Source organism: Engystomops pustulosus, chromosome 3 (genome assembly GCF_040894005.1).
Source record: "Engystomops pustulosus chromosome 3, aEngPut4.maternal, whole genome shotgun sequence".
Lineage (NCBI taxonomy): Eukaryota > Metazoa > Chordata > Amphibia > Anura > Leptodactylidae > Engystomops > Engystomops pustulosus.
Window position 1 is genome coordinate 48,199,676 of NC_092413.1, and position 23,494 is coordinate 48,223,169.

The 23,494-nt window shown below is 42.9% G+C and overlaps 1 long non-coding RNA gene across 1 annotated transcript in view; it reads right to left on the bottom strand.

Annotated features, from left to right (window-relative positions):
• LOC140120466 (uncharacterized) overlaps positions 1–21,449 on the bottom strand; it is a 93,465-nt gene extending 72,016 nt beyond the window's left edge. The window contains exon 1 of the long non-coding RNA XR_011853811.1: positions 21,314–21,449. This is a non-coding gene — a long non-coding RNA (uncharacterized lncRNA). The remainder of the gene's footprint in view (positions 1–21,313) is intronic.
• Positions 21,450–23,494: the final 2,045 nt, after the last annotated feature.

A 23,494-nucleotide genomic window follows, 5' to 3' on the forward strand; every position in this document is an offset into this window, starting at 1 on the left:
TCAGCCCTACTCTGCCGAGACTGGGGACAGGTGACAGTGTCTTGCTGGGGTGACATAAAGCTGGCAAAAGCCTTGTAAAGCGTACCCTTGCCAGTGCTGGACAAGCTGCCTGCTCGCCTACTCTCCCTCGCTACTTGTCCCACAGAACTACGCACTCTGCCGCTAGCGCTGTCAGAAGGGAAATACTGTTTCAGCTTGTGCACCAGGGCCTGCTGGTATTCATGCATTCTCACACTCCTTTCCTCTGCAGGGATGAGAGTGGGAAGATTTTGCTTGTACCGTGGGTCCAGGAGAGTGAACACCTAGTAATCGGTGCTGGAATAAATTCTTTGAACGCGAGGGTCACGGGATAGGCAGCCTAGCATGAAATCTGCCATATGCGCCAGAGTACCAACGCGTAAGAATTCACTCCCCTCACTGGCCTGACTGTCCATTTCCTCCTCCTCCAACTCCTCCAACTCCTCTTCTTCTGCCCATACACGCTGAACAGTGAAGGACTCAACAATGGTCCCCTCTTGTGTCTCGCCAACATTCTCCTCCTCTTCCTCCTCATCCTCCTCCACCTCCTCCGATATGCGCTGAGAAACAGACCTGAGGGTGCTTTGGCTATCAACAAGGGAATATTCTTCACCTGTCTCTTGTGACGAGCGCAAAGCTTCCGACTTCATGCTGACCAGAGAGTTTTTCAACAGGCCAAGCAGCGGGATGGTGAGGCTGATGATGGCGGCATCGCCACTGACCATCTGTGTTGACTCCTCAAAGTTACTCAGCACCTGACAGATATCAGACATCCACGTCCACTCCTCATTGTAGACTTGAGGAAGCTGACTGACCTGACTACCAGTTCTGGTGGAAGTTGACATCTGGCAGTCTACAATCGCTCTGCGCTGCTGGTAAACTCTGGATAACATGGTCAGTGTTGAATTCCACCTCGTGGGCACGTCGCACAACAGTCGGTGAGCGGGCAGTTGGAGGCGGCGCTGCGCTGCCCTGAGAGTGGCAGCATCTGGGCTGGACTTCCTGAAATGCGCACAGATGCGGCGCACCTTCGTGAGCAAATCAGGCAGATTGGGGTATGTCTTGAGGAAACGCTGAACTATCAGATTTAACACATGGGCCAGGCATGGCACATGTGTCAGTCTGCCGAGTTGCAGAGCCGCCACCAGGTTACGGCCGTTGTCACACACAACCATTCCCGGCTTGAGGTTCAGCGGTGCCAGCCACAGATCAGTCTGCGCCGTGATGCCCTGTAATAGCTCTTGGGCGGTGTGCCTTTTGTCGCCTAGGCTCAGCAGTTTGAGCACCGCCTGCTGTCGCTTAGCGACGGCACTGCTGCTGTGCCTAGAGCTACCGACTGATGGCGCCGTGCCCACGGATGGTAGTTCGGAGGAGGAGGTGGAGGAGGGGTGGGAGGAGGAGGAGGCATAGTAGGCCTGAAACACCTGGACCGAGGTAGGCCCCGCAATCCTCGGCGTCGGCAGTATATGAGCAGCCCCAGGGTCAGACTCGGTCCCAGCCTCCACCAAGTTAACCCAATGTGCCGTCAGCGATATATAGTGGCCCTGCCCGGCAGCACTCGTCCACGTGTCCGTGGTCAGGTGGACCTTGTCAGAAACGGCGTTGGTCAGGGCACGGGTGATGTTGTCTGACACGTGCTGGTGCAGGGCTGGGACGGCACATCGGGAAAAGTAGTGGCGGCTGGGGACCGAATACCAAGGGGCGGCCGCCGCCATGAGGTTGCGAAAGGCCTCGGTCTCTACTAGCCTATAGGGCAGCATCTCCAGGCTAAGCAATCTGGAGATGTGCACATTAAGGGCTTGGGCGTGCGGGTGGGTTGCACTATATTTGCGTTTCCGCTCCAGCGTCTGGGGTATGGAGAGCTGAACGCTGGTGGATGCTGTGGAGGATCGTGGAGGCGACGATGGGGTTTTTGTGGCAGGGTCCTGGGCAGGGGGCTGACTAGCAGCTGACACAGGGGAAGGAGCAGTGGTGTGCACGGCCGGAGGTGAACGGGCTTGTTGCCACTGAGTGGGGTGTTTAGCATTCATATGCCTGCGCATACTGGTGGTAGTTAAGCTAGTAGTGGTGGAACCCCTGCTGAGCCTGGTTTGGCAAATGTTGCACACCACAGTCCGTCGGTCATCCGGTGTTTCCTTAAAGAACCTCCAGACTTCTGAAGATCTAGCCCTCGCCGCAAGAGCCCTCGCCACGGGAGCTTCACTAGTTGACACATTTGGCGCTGATGCACCAGCTCTGGCCCTGCCTCTCCGTCTGGCCCCACCACTGCCTCTTCCAACCTGTTCTGGTCGAGGACTCTCCTCCGTCTCAGAAGCACTGTGTTCACCCGGCCTCTCAACCCAGCTTGGGTCTGTCACCTCATCATCCTCCGATCCCTCAGTCTGCTCCCCCCTCGGACTTCCTGCCCTGACAACAACTTCCCCACTGTCTGACAACCGTGTCTCCTCATCGTCGGACACCTCTTTACACACTTCCACTACGTCAAGAAGGTCATCATCACCCACAGACTGTGACTGGTGGAAAACCTGGGCATCGGAAAATTGCTCAGCAGCAACCGGACAAGTGGTTTGTGACTGTGGGAAGGGTCCAGAAAACAGTTCCTCAGAGTATGCCGGTTCAAATGCCAAATTTTCCTGGGAGGGGGCAGACTGGGGGGGGAGGAGGCTGAGGTGCAGGAGCTGGAGGAGTGGCGATTTCGGTGACATGGGTGGACTGCGTGGAAGACTGACTGGTGGTGGACAAATTGCTCGAAGCATTGTCAGCAATCCACGACATCACCTGTTCGCACTGTTCTGGCCTCAACAGTGCTCTACCATGAGTCCCAGTAACTTCAGACATGAACCTAGGGAGTGTAGCTCTGCGGCGTTCCCCTGCTCCCTCATCAGCAGGTGGTGTCTCACCCCGCCCAGGACCACGGCCTCTGACCCCTGCAGTAGTTGGACGCCCACGTCCCCGCCCTCGTCCTCTACCCCTAGCCCTCGGGTTAAACATTTTTAAAATGAGAGTTATAACTTTATTTTTTTTTTAACTTTTTTTTGTTTTTTTTTGTGTTTTTTGTTTTTTTTTGTGTTTTTTGTTTTTTTTTTAGTTTTTAAAACCAAACAATGCTATCCTATTGCTATGGCTATTTTCTAGCCAAGTATCAAAGCACACTACTATGCCAGATGAGATGACACTGAGTTAGTGCCTAATTGAAATCCAACCCCTACTAAATTTTCCCACTTCGGTCTTTGCTATGGATATGTGCGTCACTAAGCGCAGAACACAGCGGTCGCAAGTCTCACTACAAATTGCTCAGAATTGGCTAGTACATGCACTGCAGAAAGTACAGCCACCAGCAGATCAACCAGAAATCAAATATATAGAACGCTACTGTAGGCGTAAGTAAGCTCTTTGTATTCTCCTATGGCTATTTTCTAGCCAAGTATCAAAGCACACTACTATGCCAGATGAGATGACACTGAGTTAGTGCCTAATTGAAATCCAACCCCTACTAAATTTTCCCACTTCGGTCTTTGCTATGGATATGTGCGTCACTAAGCGCAGAACACAGCGGTCGCAAGTCTCACTACAAATTGCTCAGAATTGGCTAGTACATGCACTGCAGAAAGTACAGCCACCAGCAGATCAACCAGAAATCAAATATATAGAACGCTACTGTAGGCGTAAGTAAGCTCTTTGTATTCTCCTATGGCTATTTTCTAGCCAAGTATCAAAGCACACTACTATGCCAGATGAGATGACACTGAGTTAGTGCCTAATTGAAATCCAACCCCTACTAAATTTTCCCACTTCGGTCTTTGCTATGGATATGTGCGTCACTAAGCGCAGAACACAGCGGTCGCAAGTCTCACTACAAATTGCTCAGAATTGGCTAGTACATGCACTGCAGAAAGTACAGCCACCAGCAGATCAACCAGAAATCAAATATATAGAACGCTACTGTAGGCGTAAGTAAGCTCTTTGTATTCTCCTATGGCTATTTTCTAGCCAAGTATCAAAGCACACTACTATGCCAGATGAGATGACACTGAGTTAGTGCCTAATTGAAATCCAACCCCTACTAAATTTTCCCACTTCGGTCTTTGCTATGGATATGTGCGTCACTAAGCGCAGAACACAGCGGTCGCAAGTCTCACTACAAATTGCTCAGAATTGGCTAGTACATGCACTGCAGAAAGTACAGCCACCAGCAGATCAACCAGAAATCAAATATATAGAACGCTACTGTAGGCGTAAGTAAGCTCTTTGTATTCTCCTATGGCTATTTTCTAGCCAAGTATCAAAGCACACTACTATGCCAGATGAGATGACACTGAGTTAGTGCCTAATTGAAATCCAACCCCTACTAAATTTTCCCACTTCGGTCTTTGCTATGGATATGTGCGTCACTAAGCGCAGAACACAGCGGTCGCAAGTCTCACTACAAATTGCTCAGAATTGGCTAGTACATGCACTGCAGAAAGTACAGCCACCAGCAGATCAACCAGAAATCAAATATATAGAACGCTACTGTAGGCGTAAGTAAGCTCTTTGTATTCTCCTATGGCTATTTTCTAGCCAAGTATCAAAGCACACTTCTATGCCAGATGAGATGACACTGAGTTAGTGCCTAATTGAAATCCAACCCCTACTAAATTTTCCCACTTCGGTCTTTGCTATGGATATGTGCGTCACTAAGCGCAGAACACAGCGGTCGCAAGTCTCACTACAAATTGCTCAGAATTGGCTAGTACATGCACTGCAGAAAGTACAGCCACCAGCAGATCAACCAGAAATCAAATATATAGAACGCTACTGTAGGCGTAAGTAAGCTCTTTGTATTCTCCTATGGCTATTTTCTAGCCAAGTATCAAAGCACACTACTATGCCAGATGAGATGACACTGAGTTAGTGCCTAATTGAAATCCAACCCCTACTAAATTTTCCCACTTCGGTCTTTGCTATGGATATGTGCGTCACTAAGCGCAGAACACAGCGGTCGCAAGTCTCACTACAAATTGCTCAGAATTGGCTAGTACATGCACTGCAGAAAGTACAGCCACCAGCAGATCAACCAGAAATCAAATATATAGAACGCTACTGTAGGCGTAAGTAAGCTCTTTGTATTCTCCTATGGCTATTTTCTAGCCAAGTATCAAAGCACACTTCTATGCCAGATGAGATGACACTGAGTTAGTGCCTAATTGAAATCCAACCCCTACTAAATTTTCCCACTTCGGTCTTTGCTATGGATATGTGCGTCACTAAGCGCAGAACACAGCGGTCGCAAGTCTCACTACAAATTGCTCAGAATTGGCTAGTACATGCACTGCAGAAAGTACAGCCACCAGCAGATCAACCAGAAATCAAATATATAGAACGCTACTGTAGGCGTAAGTAAGCTCTTTGTATTCTCCTATGGCTATTTTCTAGCCAAGTATCAAAGCACACTACTATGCCAGATGAGATGACACTGAGTTAGTGCCTAATTGAAATCCAACCCCTACTAAATTTTCCCACTTCGGTCTTTGCTATGGATATGTGCGTCAGTAAGCGCAGAACACAGCGGTCGCAAGTCTCACTACAAATTGCTCAGAATTGGCTAGTACATGCACTGCAGAAAGTACAGCCACCAGCAGATCAACCAGAAATCAAATATATAGAACGCTACTGTAGGCGTAAGTAAGCTCTTTGTATTCTCCTATGGCTATTTTCTAGCCAAGTATCAAAGCACACTACTATGCCAGATGAGATGACACTGAGTTAGTGCCTAATTGAAATCTAACCCCTACTAAATTTTCCCACTTCGGTCTTTGCTATGGATATGTGTGCCACTAAGAGCTAAACACAACGGTAGCAAGTCCCCCTGCTAATTCCTCACAAAATGGTACTAGATGCAAATTAAAATAAAAAAAGTAGAACGTTATTGTAGCCCTAAGAAGGGCTGTTGGGTTCTTTGAGAATCACTCCTGCCTAACAGTAAGCTAATAGAACACCCTAACGCTTTCCCTGACCAGCAGCAGCTCTCTCCCTAGCGGCATCCAGACACAGAATGATCCGAGCAGCGCGGGCAGCGGCTAGTCTATCCCAGGGTCACCTGATCTGGCCAGCCAACCACTGCTATCGACGTGTAAGGGTACCACGTCATGCTGGGTGGAGTGCAGAGTCTCCTGGCTTGTGATTGGCTCTGTTTCTGGCCGCCAAAAAGCAAAACGGCGGGAGCTGCCATTTTCTCGAGCGGGCGAAGTATTCGTCCGAGCAACGAGCAGTTTCGAGTACCCTAATGCTCGACCGAGCATCAAGCTCGGACGAGCATGTTCGCTCATCTCTAGTCACTATGAAGTGCAACGGGTTACATAGAAAACAAACCGACACACAACTCTTTACATGTAAAAATAAAGTTAAAGTACCCCTTTTCTGGGCCCTTCTTTGCTTGTAAAGCCCATCCACATGTTGCTACCACTTTTTCTTTTACATTTATGTTATGCCTCACCTTATGCCTCCCTTTCTACAGCCCCACCTCGTATTAAAACAAAATGTTAGGAAAAAGCTTAAGGGGAGGATAGAGGGAAAAAAACAACAGATAGTACCGTTGATGTTGCACTGTAGTCCCACCTCTATTCCAAAGTGACACCCCTAATGTGATGAACACACCTAGTCTATTGCCACAAAGAAACAAACAGATAAATCCAATGGTACCCCCGAGGACGAGGGGTAAGGAGGACAAGACTATGTTCGAAAAAGATACTTCAAAAGTTGAATCTTTATTGGTACAATATAAACAAACAAGCTGTATAGAAATATAATACCAGAAAAGACGCCAAGGGTAGGGTGCCCACAAAGATACAGAGCAAATAAAACGGCGAAATTAACATATTTGTTATGCCTCACCTTATGCCTCCCTTTCTGTAGCCCCACCTCATACCACTCTCCTTTACCCACCATGCTCTCTTTCCCACACTTTAATGTAGCCTCCTGTGTTTCCCTTTCCACTTTCCTTAAAGGGGTATTCCGGGAATATGAACGTCTGACACAAAAACCCTTGATGATATAAATAAATGAATACAACAATACTCAATGTCATTAGTCACAAAACGGAGCTAAAATAATATGATTTTAGGATTTACAAAATGTATGGCCTCTCTAAAGTAGGTGGAGTTATCACTAAGATGGCCGCCACTGGAAACTACAAGTTCCATGATCCTTTAGTTCTCAGTAACTCCTCCTACCACTTATGCTCTGCTAACAGTGATGATGTAACAGGTTTTCTTGCTCTGTTACCATAGTAATGATGTGTAACTGCCATCACCACAACACTGTCCATACTGGATGCACTGCAACCAACCGACTACAGCCAAACGTAGTGGTGATCACATGACCCTGCCCAGGCAGGTACAGGACATGTGATGTGGACATGTGACCAGCGGCCATCTTCTTTTCTGCGACGGACCGCACGGAGGAAATTAACGGACTGATTAAAGGGCCAGTAGCATTTTAATTCTCCATCACAGTCTATGTCACCAGCATTTTCTGCTAAGGGGAGCAAAATTTTAAATAACAACTAATTACACATTGGCTTATATTTTGAGTGCCCACTTGTATATGAATTATGCTGATTCCTGGAATACCCCTTTAACTTTTACAGTCAACTTTAAGTGCTTCCTATGACAACAATGCTTCTCTATAGCAGGTAGTTCCACCAGTGTCCACTTTTTAAAATATCAAAATATCCAGGGTTCTTAAAAAAAAATTATGTAATAATTACCACAACACAAATTAAAATCAAAAATATTTTACTGTTCCAATAACTGAAATCCTAGCTGAAACCCTAATTGTATTTGTACAACAAAAAGGGCATTCATGCTGGATAACACTTATGCTAAAGGGGAAAAAAAAACGTTTATTTATACTGGAAAGGAAACTTAAAATTAAAATGACCCTCTTCACTGGATTTTCTTGTCTAATTGATGCAACCAGGCACTTTTAGAATCTAATGAGTGAATTCATTGGAAAGAGCAAAAATGTCAGATTAAATGCATATAAATTTATGCCTGAGTAACATTGACAAGAAATCTTTATTAATATATAGGTTTTCCGCATGTCAGCCTCCATCTGTGCTAACTAATAAAACAATTAAGCAATGCCTCAGCTCTATCCAATAGATTGATGATAACCACTTTTCAGAATATGTAATATGTATTGTTAACCCTTGGAGTTCTTACCCTTTCAGACATTGTGAAACAGAGATTAGTTGCTCTTCAAGGTTTATTGACTACATTCCCCAAATGGATGAAAAAAGGATGTATATTAATAAAATATTTGTTATAGACCCATAATAAAGATATGCCTTGTCTCGTTAAAAGTCAGAGTCTAAAACATGGATCTGTGTTTATTGCGTTTATTGGCAACATCTGAGTTTATGAGACACATGTGTGGTTGTTTTTGTAGGGACACATGAAACACACAGGTTATTTGTGTAACATTATGGGAAAGTATGAAGAAATCATCCAAGATATCAGCAAGAGAATTGTGGACTTGCACAAGTCTGGTTCATCCTTAGGTGCAATTTTCAGATACCTAAATGTTCATCTGTACAAACAATTATATGCAAGTGCAAACAAGATGGAAATGTCCTGCCATTATACTGCTTAATGTTTGCAAATGCACACAGGGACAAAGACCTTCATTTTTGAAAACATGTCCTGTGGTCTTACAAAACTAAAATATAACTGTTTGGTCATAATGACTATTGTTACATTTGGAGGAAGAAGGGAAAAGCCTGAGAACACAATCCCAACTGTGAAACATGGAGGTGACAGCATCATGTTGGGGGTTGACTGGTGCACTTCACAAAATAGATGCTATCATGCAGAAATAACATTATGTGGCAAAACTGAAGCAACATTGGAAGACATCAGCCAGGAAGTAAAAGCTGGACGTAATTAAGTCTTCCAAATGGACAATGACCTGAAGCATTCTGCCAAACTGGTTGCATAGTTGTTTAAACCTTATAGGACATTTTTTGTTCTTGCGTTTCTGTTTTTCACTCCCTTCATTCCAAAAGTTCTAACTTTTTTATTTTTCCTTTAACAGAGAAATGTAAATGGGCTTGTTAACTGAAGGACAAATTGTACTTTTTAGTGGCACCATTTACTATTCTATGCAATTTACTGGAAAGCTGGAAAAAAATTCCAAGTGGCAAAAAAAACAGTTTTGAGCCGTTTTCTTGTGAGCTCTGTTTTTACGGCTTTTATTATACACTCCAAATGACAATTCCCCTGCATTCTTTGGGTCATTATGATCACAGGGATAGCTTTTATTAGGTTTTAGTAGATTTAAAAAAAATGTAAATCTTTCTTGCAACAAAATATATATTTGCCATTTTGCCAAATTCTGAGGCCAATAACTTTTTCACACTTCGGTGTACAGACCTATGTAAGGTGTCAGGACCGTGTAAGTAAATGTGCCCCATTGTGTCTATCAGGAGATGATCTCGCTTTTGTTATATCCAGCTACATTGCCATTCTTCTAAAAAACTTCAAATGAGCCAGAGGTGCTCTGGGCTACGTCACCAGAGGACCTTTCAGCTCCGCCGCCTGGTAATATATGCATGCTGCCTCCATGTTCTGTGCAGCCTTATCCCACCCATCGGTCGGGTTAATGTATTTCTCCTTTTTTGGAAGCCTAAATCTGGGGTGCGTCCTATAGTAAGACGTGTCTGATAGTCCGGTAAAATATGGTATTAAAATTACGGTAACTTTAATGAAAATAAAATATGATGTGCTGATATTTATTACTCCCAACAAAGATATATAAGGCACTGGAAGAAAAAGACTATAGTAAAAATAATGGAATGACAGAAAAAAACAACTAAAACATAAGCAAATTAGTTAGTTTATTGATTTCCTATTGTGGTACAACTATAAATCTCAAGGATCCCATCTGAATAGATGGTATTTGCAGGGATGCAGTACTGCAAGCTCCGTGAAGGGCAGGCAGCCGAAAGCCACTGATCTTAATTAGTAATGTTTTAACTTTCAGACATGGCCCGCAAAGGCACATTGAACAGCAGTCTGTATACCATGCATCTACAATAAATCATACTACAATGTTAGTAGATGAAGTTGAATAAAGGTGCAAGTCCATCAAGCCTAACCTATAATCCTACAGTGTTGATCCAGAGATGGTAAAATCACTAAATGTTATTTTTCAAGACTAATTTATGGCTGTTGCCAGGAACATCAATACTGTACTGGCGATGAGCCTATGTTTGGGTTATCTGTTACAGATTTTTGATCGGGTAGCTGAATAATTGTTTCTGTAAGCTGCAGAAAACAACATAAATCAGTTTATGCAAAACTAGGATGACATTGCAATGTTAATAGTTTATAATAAGTGGCTAATATGATTCCTAAAATTATAAATGGAATTGATGGCCTACATTTACTAAAAACAGTGTGCAGAGAGCGCCAGCTTCATGATTTGTGGCGCCCGTTCTGCATCAATCTAGCTCCCTATGCAGTGCCCTATGCAGTGCCCTGACAGAGTGCAACATTTCTCTTTTTGGTGGACCTTTAACATAGGGCGTGCACCACACTTCTGTTGGACGTTGCATGTTAAATGTGGCTCACAGTCTGAATGAGCACCGGTTCAATGCAAAAAAAGTGGCCTCCACTCACTAAAATGACCAGCAGCGGCCTCTACTCACTAAAATGACCAGCAGCGGCCTCCACTCACTAAAATGACCAGAAGTGGTCTCCACTCAATAAAATGACTAGCAGTGGCCTCCACTAACTAAAATGACCAGCAGCGGCCTCCACTCACTAAAATGACCAGAAGTGGTCTCCACTCAATAAAATGACCAGCTGCGGCCTCCACTCACTAAAATGACCAGCAGCGGCATCTGTTCAATACAATGACCAGAAGCGGCTTACACTTACTAAAAGCTCCTCTCTCCCCCACGCACATTATACAAGCCTTCCTCCCCCACTCGCAGTATACAAGCACCCCTCTTCCCAGGTATTTAAGAAGTGCACCACATTTTCATCACACACGACCCTTTTGTGGTTGAGCTGCACTATTCGTCATGCGACACAAATTTGTGAACGGAAGGGAGAGTTCCGGTGCCCAATTGGACCGTGCACCACATTTAACAAGCAAAGCCTGTCAGAAATGTGTTGCATGGCTTTTGGTAAAGGGGAACAAAAATAAAGTGGTGCACTCTGCCGGAGCAGTGCAGAGGGCGTCCTTTGCAGTCTGAACAGGCAGTCTTAGTAAATCTGCCCCATTGTGCCCACCGTCTATGCAACGGTTTATGCCCCTGTGCATGGGGTCTTAGTCTGTGCACGCTGCCGCTTGCCGACAGGAAATGTCTGAATGTCTGTGTGGGAGCTTGTAATGGAGGGGGGTGGGGCAGAGAGCACTGCATGCTGCAGACTGGAGAAGCTATTCACGAGAAGAATCTGCCCTGGCCGACCATAGAGGATAGAAAATTTATGGTCGGTTCCCAGAGCAAGCAAAATTGTATACACCAGGATTTATAGAGACAGGTTGGAATTATATCTTTGAAATGCTGTATTAACAGAGAATCAAAGAATTTGTTCTTTTGTTATCCTGAGTATATTTAAGAATCTTGTCTTCATGGGAATATGCCTTTAAAGCTTAAACATGTTGAGCCCTTAAGGGGTTAAGAATTCGCCATGTGTGTGAATTCCAACAACCATGTAGTGAGATAGAAGTTGTGTGGAGTACAATGACAATCACTGGGGCAGGTAAATCATGGCAGAACATAACTTCTTATCTAAAACTGTCAGATTGCATTTTAGCTGTCCACCATCAGTCCTGCCCTTAGACTCAAACACTGTACAATGTCTCTGAATGAATATATGTAGATAAGTGGGAAAAACACATAGAATTAAGGACATATCATGCACGGTAATTTCTTTTAGTAAGATGAATACAACACTATAGAACCCTTTTTTATTTATTTCTGTTGTGACTGAAGCCTTCCAAATTACAGTAAAAGAAAAAAAATCATAAAGTTAATGTAAAAGCACTCAAGTAAAAGAAAGGCATTAATAATGTTCCTTGTATGAGTTCACATCTTCCATTCTTCCAATCATTTTCATGACCTCAGCATATATAATGTAATATATGATTCTGTAATACTGCAGAAGAAAAATGAAATATGAGTTTCAATTATGACCCTTGGAAGAAATATTCCATATTGCCAGTCACTGTCATCATTCCAAGGCTCTTACTTTTATTCCAGAATGTGCCATAAATACAATTTCTGCTCATACTTGATCACAATGTATATTCCAATCAGGATTCTTTTTGACAATTGATATTATATTAAAGATATATATATATAATACCGTATATACTCAAGTATAAGCCGACCCGAGTATAAACCGAGACCCCTAATTTTACCACAAAAAAATGGGAAAACCTATTGACTCGAGTATAAGCCGAGGGTGTAGTATACAGCCAGCTAGCCCCCTGTAGTATACAGCCTGTCCCAAGTAGTATACAATCAGCCTGTCCCCATGAAGTATACAGCCTGCCCCCATGAAGTATACAGCCTGCCCCAAAAAGTATACAGCCTGCCCCAAAAAGTATACAGCCTGCCCTCAGTATAATAAAAAAATAAACTTAATACTCACCCTCCGACGATACTCACCTTTGATTTGAAGTGGCGGCTCCCGGTCCTCGGCGGCGGCTCCTGGTCCTGGGCGGTGGCTTCCGGTCCTCGGCGGCAGCTCCCGATCCATTGTGGCGGCTTCTCTCTTCGATCTTCACGTGCCGGCAGTCGCGTCCATGCGACTTGCCAGCGAGCGCACAGTGCGATGCGGCGGTGTCGCCGCTGATGACGTCATCAGCGGCGACACCGCTACATCATATTGTGCGCCCGCCGGCAAGTCGCATAGAGGACCGGGAGCCACCGCCCAGGAGCCACCGCCGAGTTTTTATTAACTCATGGTTTTTTTTTAAATTAACTCGTGTATAAGCCGAGATTAGGTTTTTCAGCACATTTTTGTGCTGAAAAACTCGGCTTATACACGAGTATATACGGTATATAGATCTACATCGAGAATACTATATACAGTATTTTAACATCCAATAGTCTTGTCTTATTCTTAATCAGATTACATTTTTGGTGATCAGCAATATATTTTTTGGTTACAAATGTGAAGCTACACATTGGGGCAGATTTACTTACCCGGTCCTTTCGCGATCCCTGACGTGCGTTCTCCGACATGGATGAAGTCCGGCGGGATTCTTCAAGATTGTGCGTCCATTTTGCTGCTTCTGTTGCTTCCCTGCTGAGGTCCGCCGGAGTTCACCTTCTTCTTCCTGGTGTATATGAGTGCATGTCTTCCGACACAATTTGAATCGTAAATCCCGCGCTAAGTCCAAATCAGTCGGGTTGTCTGTCAGCGAGCTTGCGCCAGAAACCCCACTTAAATGCATCGCAAATTGGAAATAGTCGGGAAACCTGACGAAAATGCGCCGTGCGGAGCCTTACTAAATGAGCCCCATTGTCTTTCTAAATAGATTTTCATCTAGCAAAAGTTAGTTGGTGGGATACTGCTCCCAGCCTCCAATAGTAAAACTGTATTAAACCCATTTGGCAAATTAGAGTTAGATGAAATCTACCATCAGAATCAAGCATGTAAAACCAGGGACACTCATAGATCCAGGCACTGTGTCTGTGGTACTTTTCTTATATTTGTTATCCATCCTTCCTCCATATTATGCTATGAACCAGAAGGGCTCTTGAAGGCTGTAACAGAGCCCCTTCGTGCTGAAGCTTCACAGGCTGTTACAGAATCTCACCCTTCCCCTGCTACTGCTCAGCACTTCCCTCCTCCCTCTACCAGCTGTAATGTTGATTTTAGAAGGAAGAAGAAGAAGGCCACGGATAACAACCATAAAAAAAATTACCACAGTCACAGCGTCTGGATCTATAAGAAAGGGTCCCTGGTTTATCATGCTTGATTTTGATTTCCTTTAACCCCTTCATGACCACCCATAGGGGTTTCTATGTCGGTCACTAAGGGGCCTTTTTTTCGTCGGCCTAACCTATGTTCTGCATGGACCCACTGTGCAGGGAGGAGCAGTGCCCCAGCTGTCATATTGCTGTGACCCCAGGATCTAAGTACCTGCAGAGAGAGGGGACTGATCGTGGGGTGCCGTCTTCTAAGCCAGGCAGCCGGGGACCTAATAATCATTAGTTCATATGATAGTTAGGCACTTGGAGCTAATGCTAGTACATGCCCCAGTAGCCTCTGCCGTTAAATTACATATTACTAAAATTTGCAATTTGAATCTGTGGAACATTTGCGAATATCTAAACATTGCACTAAGTATAAGGGTAAGTATCGCCATGTGCCAAAAGTTATAATCTATGAAAATTTAAAATCAATAATTTATGACCATGTATTACATACAGTATTACAGAATCATATATTACATTAACTGAAAATAACATTCAAACCGCCCCTTTTTCACCATTTTACAACAATTAGAAAATGAACAAGAAGTGCGACAGAAAGTCATACAGTCCCCAAAATGGTATCAATGAAAATGTCAGCTCATCCCGGAAAAAAAATGACACCTTAGCCATCTCTGTTCTCCTAAGTTTTAAAAAGTTATTGGAGTCATAATATGGTAAAGGTAATAATTTTTTGGGGGTACATAAGTTTTAAATTTTTAGTAAAATCTATTAACAACTAATAAAACCTATATAAATTTGATATCCCTGTGATCGTACCAAAGCAAAAAATATATTACAGATGGTATTTGGAATGTACAGTGAAAGACGTAAAAACAGAGCTCACAAGAAAATGGCGCAAATGCGGTTTCTTGTCAATTTTACCACATTTTGAATTGTATTTCCACTTCCAGTACATGGGATGGAATATAAAATAACGTCACTAGGAAGTATAATGTGTTACACAGAAAATAAGCCCTCAAACACCTCTGTACATGGGAAAATAAAGAAGTTATTGTTTTTTGAAAGTAGGGAGCGATAAACAGAAAGTAAACTGGAAAAAGCTCATCAGTGCCAAGGAGTTAATATGATAAAAAGTTTACAAATTCTCTGGGATAAGGGTTTGTGTTACCTAAGACCACGTTCACACGTGGCATTTTTGTTGCGTTTGGAAACGTAATCCAAAGGCTCCATTCGTGATCACATATTTTGGTAAAATTGGGGCTTATTTACTAAGGGGCCCACAGCCGCACTTTCATCGGGTTTCCCGATTTTTCTGGGATCGCACCGTGGATTGTGTCACGCGCTATCAGCGCAATCGCGTCGGCTTTCACCTGACACACGGGCCGTCAGACGAGCCAAACACTTAGATGCACGGGGAAGAAGAAGGTGGACTTGGGCGGACCTGAGCGGGGAGCGACACATGCAGGATATCAGGTGCTGGATCTTCGTGCGATTGCAGGTGGAGCCTTTGGATTGTGTTTCAAAAAGCAACCAAAATGGCACGTGTGAATGTGGCCTCAGGGGCTCTACAAACACATCATGGTGTCTGAAAACTATCCTGCCTTACAAAAGCTCAATGGCTTCTTCCCTTCAGCGCCCAGCCATGTGCCCTGACAGTCGGTTACATCCACGTGTGGGGTGTCCTCTTCTCAGAAAAAACTGCACAATATATTCTTAGATGCATTTTCTACTTTTATTCAGTTAATGTGGGTACATTTTGCAGCTAAATGAATGTATTAATGATAAAAATTAGTTAATTCCAAATCAAACCTTCATTTTGTTTGAATCTCTTTAAAATACATAAAGGGTTAACCAGCTTCCTACCTGCTGTTTTGAATAGTTTGAGGGTGAAGTTAATAGAACGGGGTCATATGTGGGGGGTTTCTATTAACAGAACTTGTTAAACCGCTATAGAAATGAAATAAAATTCAAAAATTTTCTTGAAAATTTGAGAGAATGGTATTCGATTTGTGATCTTTCTAGCATCATAATAAAACAAAAGGACACTTCTAAAATGACGCCAACACAAAGCTATGGTAAGATATGGTAAATATTAGTTAGTAACTAATTTGGGCAGTTTGAAAAACAGAACATTTTAAAGTTTGAAAATAAAAAAAATTTTCAAAATGTTTACCAAATTCCCCTTTTTCATAAATAAATGTTACATATACTAACTATATACTAAACTATTTTGAAGTACAAAATGTCACAGAAAAACAAACTCAAAAACACTTGGGTAAGTTAGTCTTCTAACGTTATAACCGGATAAAGTGACACATGCTGGTTATGAAAAATAGACCTTGGTCATCAAGGCGCAAATGAGCTTGGTCACTAAGGGGTTAAATAACTTTTTTGTCAATGTAATATTATATAAAATATTATAATAAAATTGTGTTAATCTTCTATCTGCCTACTATAGTTCTAAAGTACAGCTAGTCCCCAACTGAAGGGCATCTGACTTACAACTGATCCTAGTTACAGAACCGTCCTTTCTGTCCACTGTGACCTCTGGTAAAACTCCTTGGATGCTGGAAATGTACTTAAATTTCGCCCAAGGCTGTTAGAGTTGTCAGAGGTGTCTGCAATATAGTTGTATTGCTAATCCTTGTTTCTATGACAACTAAAAAATTTGAAAATCCAACTGTCACAGGGATTAAAAAAAAAACATTTCTAAAGTTACACAAAATATACCGGCTCAAGCTAACATACAAATTCAACTTAAAGAGAACTTGCAAAAGGATTTTTCAGCCAGCGACTGGTTTCGATAGTTTATGCTGATTATAAAAATGCTATTGTCAGCATTGCAGTACATTTTAAAACTTTACTTTAGCTACAGCATTCTGTGTGCTTGCTCAGTCTTCTCTCCTCCAAACTCCCTCCCCCTTGCTATCATGTGCACTGAGGGGAGGGAGGGGAAGGAGAGTACTAAAGAATACATAAGGAGACAGAGACACAGGCACAGGCATGATTTAGACTGCTGTCAAAGGCTTTTCTAAAATCCTCATAACATAGGCTATTGGAACATGTCATCACCTAAAATTTATATTCCCGGTGACAGGTTTCCTTTAAAAAAACAAACCTTTTAGTCACAGAGGTAGTGCTTTGTAAACTAATGCCACAGGGGTGGTCAGTAAATGGTCTGATAACAAAAAATTATTATTTGACTTGTGTAGGCCAGTCTAGTCCATTCTGTTCAAAGGTCGCTGTACCCAATCTAACTCCGAAAACATAACACAAAATTGGCTGATGCAACAGTTCATTTGTTGGGGTATATGGAGCTGAACTCAAGTCCAATATTTTGTTTCTTGGGGTAACATGTCAGATGTGAATTGTATTTTGGCTCCACCCCTGAAAATTAATTATAGTCTAGTTTCCACATGTCTGAGTTTACAACAGTAATCTCCCTCATTGTGTATTATTGAGATTTTTTATTAGTAAATGTGTAATTTTTATACCAATATAGGGGCTCATTTACTTACCCGGTCCAGTCGCGATCCAGTGGTGCATTCTCCAACAAGGATTCGGGTTCTGCCGGGATTCACTAAGGTCCGTGCGCCCGATGTCCACCAGGTGTCGCTGCTGAACTGAGGTCCGCCGGAGTTCACCTTCTTCTCTTCTGTGCATGTAAGTGTGTGTCAAGCGACACACATTCTTTTTTAAATACAATGTTTTTTCCGAATCTGTCGGGTTTTCCGATGGACATGCCTCTGTTTTCCATCACGTGCGCCGGCGCCGATGCGACACAATCCGATCGCATGCGCCAAAAACCTGGGGCAATTCAGGGAAAATGGCGCGAATCGGTAATATTCGGGAAACCCGGCGATTTGGCCCATTAGTAAATGAGCTCCATTTTGTCAGTTGTGTAACTACGAGAGGCAGGGCCCAATAGAAGACTACTGAATGGGGCACCCACCCACTTTGAAAATATACTTATGACACTTCGGGCCCCATAGCTGCTGATATGGATGCTATCACTTTGGATAGGCCCTTGCTTGCTTGTATCAGAAATGAAAGTAAACTCCCCTAGATGATCATACAATTGTAGAAGAATTTTTTATTAGAATTTAATATTAAATTCTTGATGCATTGCCTTGTTAAATTTACATTATTGCATTAAACATCCATTAGATGACTTCACTTGTTGTCTCGAAATGCATTGTCTTTCTGTGAGAAGACATTTTTTAGAAGCTTTTCTAGGGAATAAGCTGTTTGCGAAACATCCTGGAATATTCAGTAGCATTTCTTAAAATGTCAATGAATTGGTTAAAAAGCAATACATTTCCTAATGTGCATGTGTCCATTAACGTCAAGAGGTTTGCTACTAATATTGAAAATTGCTATACATGATAGAAACTATTGCTCAGATGAAATATCCGAAACTAGATTTATTACACCCCCTTACACGCTTCCTACTTCTTGCTGTTTATCCTCCCACTGAGGCCTGACATTGGCTCTGGGGGCAGCTGGATTCCCCTGGTACCTGAGTGACCGTCTTGATGCGTGGTCTCCCCTAGTTGTGTCATTGATAGCTTGTTCCAGGTGAACAGGCCTGCTCCACACCAGTGGGTGGATGCAAGAATTGGGGGAGGCCAAAATGTAATGAAGCTTCCCCCTGGGGCACTTCTGGTATATGTGTAGTGAAATGTTCCCCGGGCAGATGGTGAAAGGGAGGTCTGTGATGTTAGCGGCAGCCAGGGATTCTGGTTCTAAGTACCCTGTCAATGCTGGAACACTTCTATCTGAGTATCTTGCCAGTGACCCTTGAACCCAGCAGCCTGCAATTCTGCCAGCAGCCCTGGAACCCGGAATCCTGCTATCCTGCCAGTGACGCTGGAACTGGCATCCTGGCATCCTGCCAGAGTCCTGGACCCCTCCATCCAGATATCCTTCCAGCATGTCCTGGAACACCAGCTATCCTACCAGCCTGCCCTGGAGCACCGGCTATCCTGTCAGCTTGCCCTGGAGCACCAGCTATTCTGCCAGCCTGCCCTGGAGCACCAGCTATTCTGCCAGGCTGCCTTGGGGCACCAGCTATCCTGCCAGCCTGCCTTGGAGCACCTGCTATCCTGCCAGCCCGCCCTCGAGCACCAGCTATACTGCCAGCCTGCCCTGGAACATCAGCTATGCTGCCAACCTGCCCTGGAGCACCAGTCACCTTCCAGCCTGCCCTAGGACTTTTCAGTTTTATGTCTCTGGTATTCTGATTTTGGTTTTTGTTGCTTTTGCCTTGTTTTGTTGTGTTTTCTATTTTAATAAACGTTTTTAAAATGTTTTAATTACATTAGATGTTTGCTTATTGTAGCTCGCCTTGAATATATATACACTCATTTTGTGTATTGAGTGTTTTTAATACATACTTCTTTAAATTTGTGAAGTAAAGACAGGACAGTGAGCCTCAAACTGAGCCCCTGAAAACACAGACAAGACAAACAAATGGAAAACACTATAAAGCGTAGTCAGAGATCCGGGTAACAATGGAGATAGCAAAAGAAGCACACAATCTGAGTCCAAAGGGATAGTCACTAAATGTAAACCAGGATCAAATAACCAGAAATTCAGAAAGATAGAAAAAGCAGACAACAAAGTAATCTGACAGGAGATTAGCAGCTCAAGCAAAACTAAAAGCGTCACTGGACTGAATGTGAACCAAACACTTATAGGAGATCAGCTAACTCTTGCTGGACCATGAAATATTGGTGTGGTGAAACTCTACACAGGCAGATGACACTTAGAACAGAAAAAGAAAATCAACACCACCTATGCCCTCATTCACATGGCTGTCTAGGGGGAAGAATATAGGCGGCCGCGAATCTGTATACGTCCCCATAGAAGGCAATGGCGGCTCGGCGGCTGTATGGTGCAACACATGAGTGGCACCAATCCGTGCCGTACACGAGGAGAAAATAGAGCATGCTCTATCTTTCCCCGTGTGTGCTGGGGTGTCCCCGCCCCCTCCTCTCCAGTGCACAGCGGTATGCATGCCAGGCATATGGGTGTATGAATGTACCCTAAGCCGTATTTTGCGGACAGAGGAAGACTTTGGCACAGATGTCACAGTATGTGTTAAGAAGAAAGCTGCCAGACACCTAAAGTAATAGCAAATCTTCTCAAAAACTATAGGATTGATCTGGTTGAAGTTGGCCAACTGTCCTATGTGTATAGTGATCTCCCAGTTTTACTGTACTAAATAAGAATTGTCAGGTTGGAGATTTCAAATAAAAAACTGAATTCTAGAAAGGACATGTAATACCCTACCTGAGAGGATGAGTAATAACTTTGGGTAAAATCTGGTGACAGTGTCACTTTAATAACCATATTTCTATAGTTTCTTTTTTTAAATAATTTTTTTTTATTATATTATTAATGACAAACAATAGGTCAGAGTACAGGAAGGCAAATGGTTACAAGACATCTTACATAACATATGTACAATAAAATAGAAAAGTCTGAGTGTTTACAACATAAGAAAGTACAAGCAAAGCAATTGTCATTGATGTCTACATGATCTAAATGAGTCAATGAAATAAAGTTTACATTCCTGCCTAACCCACATGTCTGTCTGTTTTTGAATCTACACAAAACCCGAACAGCAGGTCCTTTTTCCAGTTTCTTTACTCGAGCAACCATCCAGTGTGTTTTGACTTGATGTGGTATATGGATCTTTTGACCCTTCAGGTAACAGAATCCAGTTGCTTCTGCTACCTCTGCTCCCCTACAGCTGTACTTCAGATTGTGGAGATCTTATTAGACATACATCATGCTACAAACTACAAGAAAAATACTTTTTGTCATTTGCTCTTGATGAATCTCTTATATTCTATACTTCTGTTGAAAAATATGCTTTCTGCTAGAATCATGAAGCCATTTACATTTTCTGTATATTCATAAATCACACATCCCATTACAGTGTATGCAAACAAAAAGTGTAATAAAAGAGTGTAATAAAATGAACCAACAAAAAAACAACCTAATTAATCAAAGAATACCCTATTTCCAAATAAACAATATAAAGGTGTTACTGAATTATGAACTATGCTGTGTAAAAGGAACTAAGTGCTTAATATCCCTCATTTTATTACATGCATTTTGTACAATTCTTCAGCACTATTGCATGAATAAATCAGGGGGAAGCATTATTAATGCATTGAAATGGCACATAAGTCTCGGAGACTTCTAAAGAAAATACTACCTAGGCAGCCTGAGGCAAATTAGAGACATTCTCTCCCAAAGGGCTCAGAAAACAATTATTTTGTACAATTTGGCTTATGTTAATTAAGACAATTAGACCCGTGAAATTGCTTACTAATGTCATACCTTCAAGATGTTGGAAAATGAGGACTCTCCACGTGTGTAGATGGCAGGCTGAGCAAATACATTGATTCAATTTCATCCAAACCAATTCAATCTGCATAGTCTGTTTCCCGTTTAATTGATGTGACTCTTCTGTCAGTCTGCATCCATTCTCTGTTACAATTTTGGGAGCTGGCCAGATTCTTGTTCTTGTTTATGCTCCCCGTTTTGGCAGGAATATGGAAATTATAACAGCAGTACCCTTTCAAGGTCTGGGACAAGCTTCTAAATCAAATAGAGTTACATTTATATTTTGGCGCATTGGGAATATTTCTGTGTAAATATACCACATTGTGAAAGAGGGAACTCGAACAATAATACTGAATGTATGCAACCAACCACAAAATGGCTTTCATATCTTTTACAGCTCTTCAGAAATAAAAGATGTTTTGTGATTGGTTTCTGTGGACAACAAAGACAGTTTGACACATGGGGTAGGTGGCAAGTTTTCACTCTGTACTAAGAATTTTCAGCAATTGGCCCTCATGCACACATATGTATTTTTCACATTGTTTCTGCCTCATGTGCGCCTATGTCCATACATTCAGCTGCCTTTTCCTCCTCCCTGTTTATGAGCCTAGTGCCCCTTAGCAGGTCCTATTCTTGGCCATGTTTGTGGCTCTATCCTCCTTTAATGGGGAACTTATCAGTGCTTGTACGGTAGTTTTATGGTGTAGAAGAACTAAAATAATCACAATTTCTTGCGCACTGCAATTATACTTACAACTATGCCACCTGCACGCCATGTGGGCATGGAGGGGGTGTAAAGTGGGCACGGCCATGTGTCTGCTCACTCACTAAAGCCTGCAAATGTATCAGGAAGTATAAGCCTCTTGATGCATCCACCACAACGTGTTGGTACGGTGCTATCATACGCCGTGCGTTGGAACAACAGCTATGAAAAATGACCTCCATAATATCTATGTGAACATAAAAAACAAGCAATAAACACAAGTGTCATCCGGTGTGGTGTCCTTATTTGCAAATCAGTTGATAACACAATCATGTGACACTCCAAAGGGTTGGGAAAGCTACTGCCATCATTTGCCAGCCTTCTATTTTTTCATTTTGCAGATCCACAAAAACGAACATAGGGATGACACACAGAACATTCTTGCAGTCGTACGGCTCAGAAAGATGAAGAATACTGAAGAAACACTGACCACAAAAACGGTCAAGAGATTTGTGCTTTGCAGACAGATTTCAAAAACATTAGTGTTCCGGTAGCCTAAGGCAGCATTTAGACAAACGTATGCCTGCCCACCCATAGCTGAGCGGGCAAACATCCAGCACACTGGAGAGGAAGAGGGGTGACCCCTCCCCTCTCCATAGAGATGCATGGCACATGGCCTTGTACACGGGGAATTATAGGATATGTCCTATCTTTTCCCCATGTACAGAGAGGTACAGTGGCACCGTATCACTGCATAAATCCATTACAGTCTATGGGGGACATATGTATGGCCGCAAACTTGCGTCCCTCTCACGTTTGTGTAAATGCAGCCTAAGGCTGGTTGCCCATGAGCACAATTCATGCAAGAAACTTGTTTCATGTGCTGGTGAGATTTCCCAGGCCAAACCTCTGAGTTCAGCCCAGTGATACATGTAGTGGTCCAGGAATCCTGCGAGTGCACAGATCAAAGTTTTAGTCTAAACTCACTTATGGGCAACCAGTCTACGTGACATGCTGTAGACGCCCTGTGCCTGTCCATTAGAGCCACTGGTGTAGAAGTAGTGATAAATTCCCTGCATAATTTTTATCATTTAGCCTTTGTATAAAATATTTACCTGAAATGCCTTCTCTTCTTCACCCACTGAACCGAACGTTGCTCCACAAAAACTGTGCAGAGACATTAGAGTCTGCAGGGGAATAAAAGTATTTTTTGTGTCAAAGCAGCAACGCAGAGAAACCCCACTGGCACCATTACACCCCAATAATAAAATGAGTTTTTTTCCCATTCAAAATCAAGGAACTTAATCAAAGTTATTTATAAAGTTGCTGACATTGTTTTGTTTTAGTTGTTAAATGGGTTGTAAAATTATATGGAATTTCCTTCTGATAAAAAATATATAAAGTCACTGGTAAATAATAATTTAGAAATGTAAACAAGATTCATAGGGAATAAGCTAATAATTACAAATCCA